Consider the following 7301-nt stretch of genomic DNA (forward strand, 5'->3'; position numbering starts at 1 on the left):
TAGTTCCAGACTTCTGTGTGGATAGCTGTTTCAAGACATCATTCATGCCGTACTACTCACTTGTTGGTTTGTACATCAGCACCACAAATCTCTCCAGCAGTAACTGATTGTTCATGGACCTCGCTTGGTATGCATAGCTCATTGAAAGCATCATTCACCTCTGAGAAAGACTTCCATGTCCCCCCCCCCACACACACACACGCACAAACACACTAGAGATGGACAAATGAATGAGCAACAAATCTCTTAGTTAATTTGAGAACAATGTTTATTAAATAGATTGAGTGTGATGATGTTCCATCAGCATGACCAGGTAGATGATCCTAGTAGGGATATCGTGAAAAGATAAGAGACATTAGATTAGGATGATTAAATATAGGCTCACCAAGACAGTACATAGTTATACTTTAGACGTATCATCAGGCCTATTTATTAAATACATAAAGACAATGTTATCGAAATATGTAAATTATCCAGCTATCGAAATATGTCCAGTATGTCCACATCTCGAAAAATACAATTCAACAATTTACATGGCTAGAGAGCAAATTGTTTGTTAGCCTGAAACTATTAGGGCAATTTGGACATTTAAAATGTTATACTATTATGCAGTCCTACTCATATTAGCTAGCATGTAAAATGTTTCAGCTAAAATTAATTATGCATTAATTACTTTCTAGCCAGCTTGTCACATTAAAATTACAGGCTCTGTTCAGTTTAATTCAATCATAGCACAACTTTATTGTTGCAAGAAAACTGTTAGCTAGCTTACAAAATCAAAAGACATCTGTAATGTTGCAAGAAAACTGGTAACTAGCTAGCTAACAAGCAACGTCTTACAATCCTACTCAGGTTAGCTAGAATGCAAAAAAAAACAAGCATGTTCTTATGAATAAAGTTTCAGACTCAACAATCACATACCTTCATCCTGTGTTATTTTATCCATCTGCAACATTATTCCCATGAGCGCCAGTCCAGCAGGTTTTTTTTAAGAGCTAGGGCTGGCCCGGAACATTCAAAATTCAAAGTTCGCAATTTTCAGAATGTGTTTCTCAGTTCAGAATTACGTGGATTCTTTTAGGATAGGTTAGCCTATTAAGCCTAGATAACCTCAGCATATGATAAAATAAAAAAGCACACGCAACATGCGTTGATGCACGATGGCGACTGCAAAGAAATCCGTGGAAATATTGGAGCGCATATTCAAGGCTGGATATAACCAGACAAGGAATTCCCTTCTCCCTGACAGTGGAAAAACTCGTCCTCTTGGCACACAACCTGAGAGAGTATAGGCTAGGTAAGGCTTATGTCACAAGACAACCCGTGTCCATGTTCATTATTAGGCTATTTAGGCTATTTAGGTTATTCAGATGTAGCCTACCTACATTAATGGCCTTTGGATTCATTTATTTTACAATCTTTATCTTACAGTGTTTATTTTACAATGTTTATGGTACTATATGCCTGTTTTCGCCTATATGGTACTATATGCCTGTCAAGATCTCCATTGGATCTATAGTGAACTGCAATTTTTTTTTCTCTTTGACAACAAGAGGACGATCTGGAAGCACTCAAAGACAAGTTCATACTGAGCTGCAGTAGAACATTCAGTTTTATGAGGCCAATATTCTTCATGAGGGCTCTGGGAATTAGTAGAGCTACTGTACCAATACCAAGATTTGTTTATTAGTAGGGATGTAACGGTTTGAAAATTTCATATCACGGTTATAGTGACCAAAATTACCACGGTTATCAGTATTATCACGGTATTGTTAAAATATGCTGAAAATGCTCGAAAGGTACTGATACACAGACATCATTATCATTATTATTCTTTTTCAATCATTTACTCAATCACTCATGCACACACACACACATTTTCTCCATTGATCTTCTTCATACAAAAATGAAAGTGAAACTAAATGTGCACGACTAGCCTACAGCAGCAAAATGTTTAGTGTTTTACAAAAATAGGTTACACTGAAAGCTTCAGTTTACATTATTGACATAAGCTACTAGCAAGTTAGAGAAACCATGATATTTTCCATCCTTTCTTAAGTCCCCACATGCAAGTTAACTTCAGACGTAGCCGTCTAGGTGGAAACATCTCCACTGCTCTGCCTTCCCCCATACTTGTGAACAAATCACAACAACACAACAACAACAAATCCACGTTGACTGTGGACAGTATTTACCGTGGTTTATAAGTCAAACACGGTTTTAATGATAATTAAATTTTGAGATGGTAATACTAACCGGTAACCGTTTGTTCCCTATTGGAGGAGAATGTGTACCAGGACTGCACCATATCCAGCTCTTGCTCATTGCTTCAGTTATTCATGCACCATGGAAAGTACAGTACATGTAGCACTGAAGGACAATTAAAACTGAACTGAAAAGAATGGAGGATCTTGGAGTCATTGTGAAACAGAGCGCACCGGGTTAACAGTATGGTAACAGAAGTGAAGCCCAAGAAACTCAAAATCTGCATCGATCCACAAGGTCTTAACAGAGCCATAAAGAGGGAACGCATTGGCATTGGGAGTCAGAGCAACAGAAGAGCTTAGAAATTATGAAGCTTCTTGTGAGAAGTGTCCCAGTGTTAAAGTACTGCGATGTTAACAAAGAAGTAATACTGGCAGTGGACGCAATGCCTGGGAGCAGTGATACTGCAAGATGAACAGCCAGTTGCGTACGGCTCGAGGTCTCTCACTGTGAGAAAAGGTACGCTCATATAGAACAAGAGTTGTTGGCGATTGTTTATGGATGTAATAAATTCCAGCAATACATCTACTGTAAGACAGTACAAGTGAAGACGGATCACAAGTCCCTTGAAACACTGTTTAAGAAATCTCTCCAAAAAGCTCCTCCAAGAGGACAATGATGAGACTACAGTCCTACAATCTGCATGTCAGTTACAAGCCTGGTAAAGAGCTGTACACCGCAGACATGCTGAGCCGAGCCTAGACGAGCCGATTTACTAGTACATCTACTATCAGCTCATCTACTAATCTCAAAAGAGAAGCTGAACACGAGAACTGCAACAGCCGATGAGTGCAGATGGCCATGTGAAGTGATCCAGACAGGGTGGCCAGCAGAAATATGACAAGTTTCAGCAGACATTTACATTACATTACAGTCATTTAGCAGACGCTTTTATCCAAAGCGACTAACAATAATTGCATTTAACGTAGGAAGAGCCAATGTACTACTACTTGCCAGAACTCACAAGTGCATCTTCCCTCTAAAACAAGTGACTAAGAGCATAATCTAGTGCTGAAGGCAAAGTGCAAGAATAGCAATCTAAAGTACAGTGCAATATAATATAATACAATAAAATACAATAAGTGCTTAGGCGGGGGGATTGTTGTAGTACACCTGACGGAAACATCTCCAAGAGAAATCTGTGACACCTGCTAAAGACCAGATAAATTACTTTTTTACAAGCACACCCTCTAGACCTGGAGAACTGTCCTTCAGTCAACAGTGCACCTGCAGAGAGTAACAGCCCAGTGCAATCACCTGCACTGTCATCCTGTGCTCAGCGGGAATTATGTCACATGTGCGAGTCATGCCGGAGGCATTTTGATGAATCCCAGCTGTGGACAAATGTCACTTCATGGACAGCGACGGATGTGGTGAAATTCCAAGACGCAGTGTTATGACAAGGTAGTATATCCCAATTGCATGTGTATTGCATGCAAAGTACGCACTTTCAATGGGAAGCTGTAGTACGTACTGGTAGTAAAAGGTAGAGATATGCGATTCGGAATGCAACCAACATTTACTTTATATATGCTTTGATAGAAAAAACAAACATTTCATGCAGGTAGAGGGTGCTCTCCACCAATAGAGTGCTAAGCGGAAGCAGGAAGTGAAAACCACCATGGGACCTTAAAGGACAATGCTCGTTTTTGACAACCTGGACCTTATTTACGACATATTATAAGACGTTTGACTCACCGAGATCACTTTGGTGTAGTTCGGAGGCATGTAGAAGAAATTTAAAATCCAGCGCGAGCCAGTATATCCATGTAATGGCGGTGGTCGGGGCACTTAGAATGCAGTTTCTAAAAATCGATTTTCTGCCGCGAAACAGTTGTTTTTATCAATCTGTCTTGATGAATCGCTAGTTGTGCTTACATAGAGCATAGTCCTGTTGTGTTGTTTTTCACATGCCTCTGTAATATGATCTTTAGAAACGTCTTTAGACACGAAATAGCTTCCTCACTTGCTCCAGCACGCATGCGCACAGCGTGCTGGAGCAACGATTGCGCGCTGTGCGAATTCGTGCTGGAGCAAGTGAGGAACAGGGCTTAAAAACGAAATTATTTTTCAATCGGTTCGCTCCGAGCAGAACCAGCATATTTAACGTTTCCGTTCTCGTGTTCCGCCACCAACATAGCGTTCCTGAACCGGTTAAGAACGAAAAATAACGTTCCGTTCACCGTTCCGGGGGTAGCCTATTAAGACTCTATAGGCCTACAGTATTTCTTGTAAGGTATGCTATAACCTAATCAACAAGTCTAGGGTTGTGGTGTGTGGTGGCCTTATTGCCAACAATATTAGCCTTGGTGATGTGTGCTGTAGTGTAGCCTTGTTGATTATTTTACAAGAAATACGCAACATTAGTCCTATTCCCGTATGCCCTTAATCCACACCGTAAACTATGCACAGGTCTATCTTAAATCATCATCGTAGCTCATCATCCTTTTAAAAATATTTTCTTGTAGGCTACTGTTGCTGCAAGCTATTTTATTCTGCGCCTGTAGGCCTATTGTTTGTTTATTATTTCGTTTTATGTTTTATGTTATTTATAAATAATTAGTCACCTCATTCATTCATCTGCGCAATCCCTATTGTTTATGCTGCGTTCCTTTTGTATGGGAGCTCCGGATTTGGCGCCTATACACCTAATACGTAGCCTATCGTCTGGCATCCGCGGTCTTTAATATTAAAATAATTTAACTTATGCTATTCAATGATCAGGGTTGCACGGCACATTGTCACTAAAGTGTGCTCATATTAATTAATGTAGCCTAATCATTTGGTTTGTGAAAGTCAAGACGTTACGGAAACCTGTGCAACAATAGGCTATGACTAGATTCCAAGAGGCGCGCTCGCTTTCACAGCCTAATTGCCGAGTAGAACTCTGAAGGAGGTAGACCATTAAATTCGCAAAACATAGGTTTATGCATACTAGTATACATCCAAGCAACTGTCACAAAGTACTCCGTTTTAAATAGCCAAACCATACTTGGAGCGAGATGCGCAACGAGTGAAAATTGGCTTCCGCTGAATGTTGGTTATAAAGATAGAGGAACTTTATTGCAGACACGCAGGTCTATATAAAACATTATATTTGCACAGTAGGCAAGTCCATATAAAACATTATATTTGCACAGTAGGCTATTATTTCTTTCACTTTATTATTTGCATCATTCTTTGTGGACCAATGTTGGAATAAATTTGCCTTCGAACGTTATTGCCCACTCTGACATCCGTGGTTTTTATGTGAAATCTAGTTTTAGCCTACTGAAACATTACAGGCTAGCCTACTCTTCTTCAATTAAACCAAATAAATCACATTGATATCTTTGCTAAGTAATAAGCTGTAAGGACAGGCTGAACTACTGTTTTGCACTGGCAAACAAAGGAGAGTGTGTGACAGCCCTGCGCAACGCGTGCAAATTGGCTGCCGCTGAGTGGTTGGGAAACATCAAGAATAGCCATGCATCTCAGCTTGCAGAGTTTGAGAAACATCCTCAATTTTTCTAAATAGCACTTGTTGTAGAAACTTGGGAATCCTGTTTTTAGACTAGTCATGTAATCGGTTACAAAACCACCGTCTAGTCGTCAGTGAAAATAGTCGCTGCGGACATCCCTAGTCTGAACTAGGCTATGGTGTGTTGTTGTAATATCTAAATCTCTTCATTTCGCTAAGCAAGCATTTAAGATCCTGACTGTGAAATAGCCTAACAGATTTAGTGGCCTAGGCTACATTACAAAAACGGGACAAGATGTAGGCTACAAATTTAATAAATTTAATTTAGCCTATTCGGCCATAAAAGGCTCAGCTTTCTTCTTTTTTAAAATATTTTTTAAGTTATATAGGCCTACTACAAAGAACGAAAAAAATAACGTTATTAACCGGTTTTAAAGATTTCAAATTAACGTTTCTGTTCTGGAACAATTAAAGACCATTTCGTTTTCGTTCGTGTTTCTGTTCCTCGTAAAATACCGTTCGTTTTCGGTTTTCGTTTCCGTTCCTTGAACCGGTTCGGAGCCTTGGTGAGGAAGCTATTTCGTTTCGAAAGACATTTCTAAAGATCATGGCATGTGAAAACCACAACAGGCCTATGCTCTATGTAAGCACAACTAGCGATTCATCAAGACAGATTGATGAAAACAACCGTTTCGCGGCAGAAAATAGATTTTTAGAAACTGCATTCTAAGTGCCCCGACCACCGCCATTACATGGATATACTGGCTCGCGCTGGATTTTTTATTTCTTCTACATGCCTCCGAACTACGCCAAAGTGATCTCGGTGAGTCAAACGTCTTATAATATGTCGTAAATAAGGTCCAGGTTGTCAAAAACGAGCATTGTCCTTTAAATTGGAAAAAATATGGATGGTAGTGAACGGTGGATGACAAATACTTTTTTGATCCCGTTTTAATTGTGCCATGACCACAACATGTGTTTGTCAATTTAAAACATAAATTTTACTGATCTCTGTTAACTCGCAAGTTAGCTAATATTAGCTAGCTGACATTAACCAAAACCTTGTGTGGGATATTTTGATTCTGAGATATGCCTGCTAATTAGGTGTTTGGTTGTGGCTGCATTCTTTTTAGATAATCACCGGCTGGCCAATCTTCCTGTTTCCACTTTGGCACTCTATAGGGATGAGTCCATCAATATATAATCTGTAGGTTACCAGCTACAACATGAACTAGTGTTTATGCCAGCAGTCGGCCCTGAAACCATGAAGGAATGGGAGAGTAATACACTGTGTTGGGTTCATTGTGGCAACCATTTATACCACCACAATGGATTTGAAATTAAACAAGATGTGCTTTAAGGGGAGACACTACAGTCAAAATTGTGTTTTTTCTACATACATTTTAATTTCAGTATACGTCTGTTTAATTTGATTTATCCATACTATATGATTGGAAAGTGTGCCATAGGCTGTTAGACTAGTTATTCGTCTTAACTGAGGCTGATGCTGCAGTCTTGGATCAACACTGACTGCCTGTAACGTTAACTAGAAATAGCTGGTTAGCCTACAACTACA

This window comes from Borostomias antarcticus, assembly GCF_949987555.1.
Source record: "Borostomias antarcticus genome assembly, chromosome: 1".
Classification (NCBI taxonomy): Eukaryota; Metazoa; Chordata; class Actinopteri; order Stomiiformes; family Stomiidae; genus Borostomias; species Borostomias antarcticus.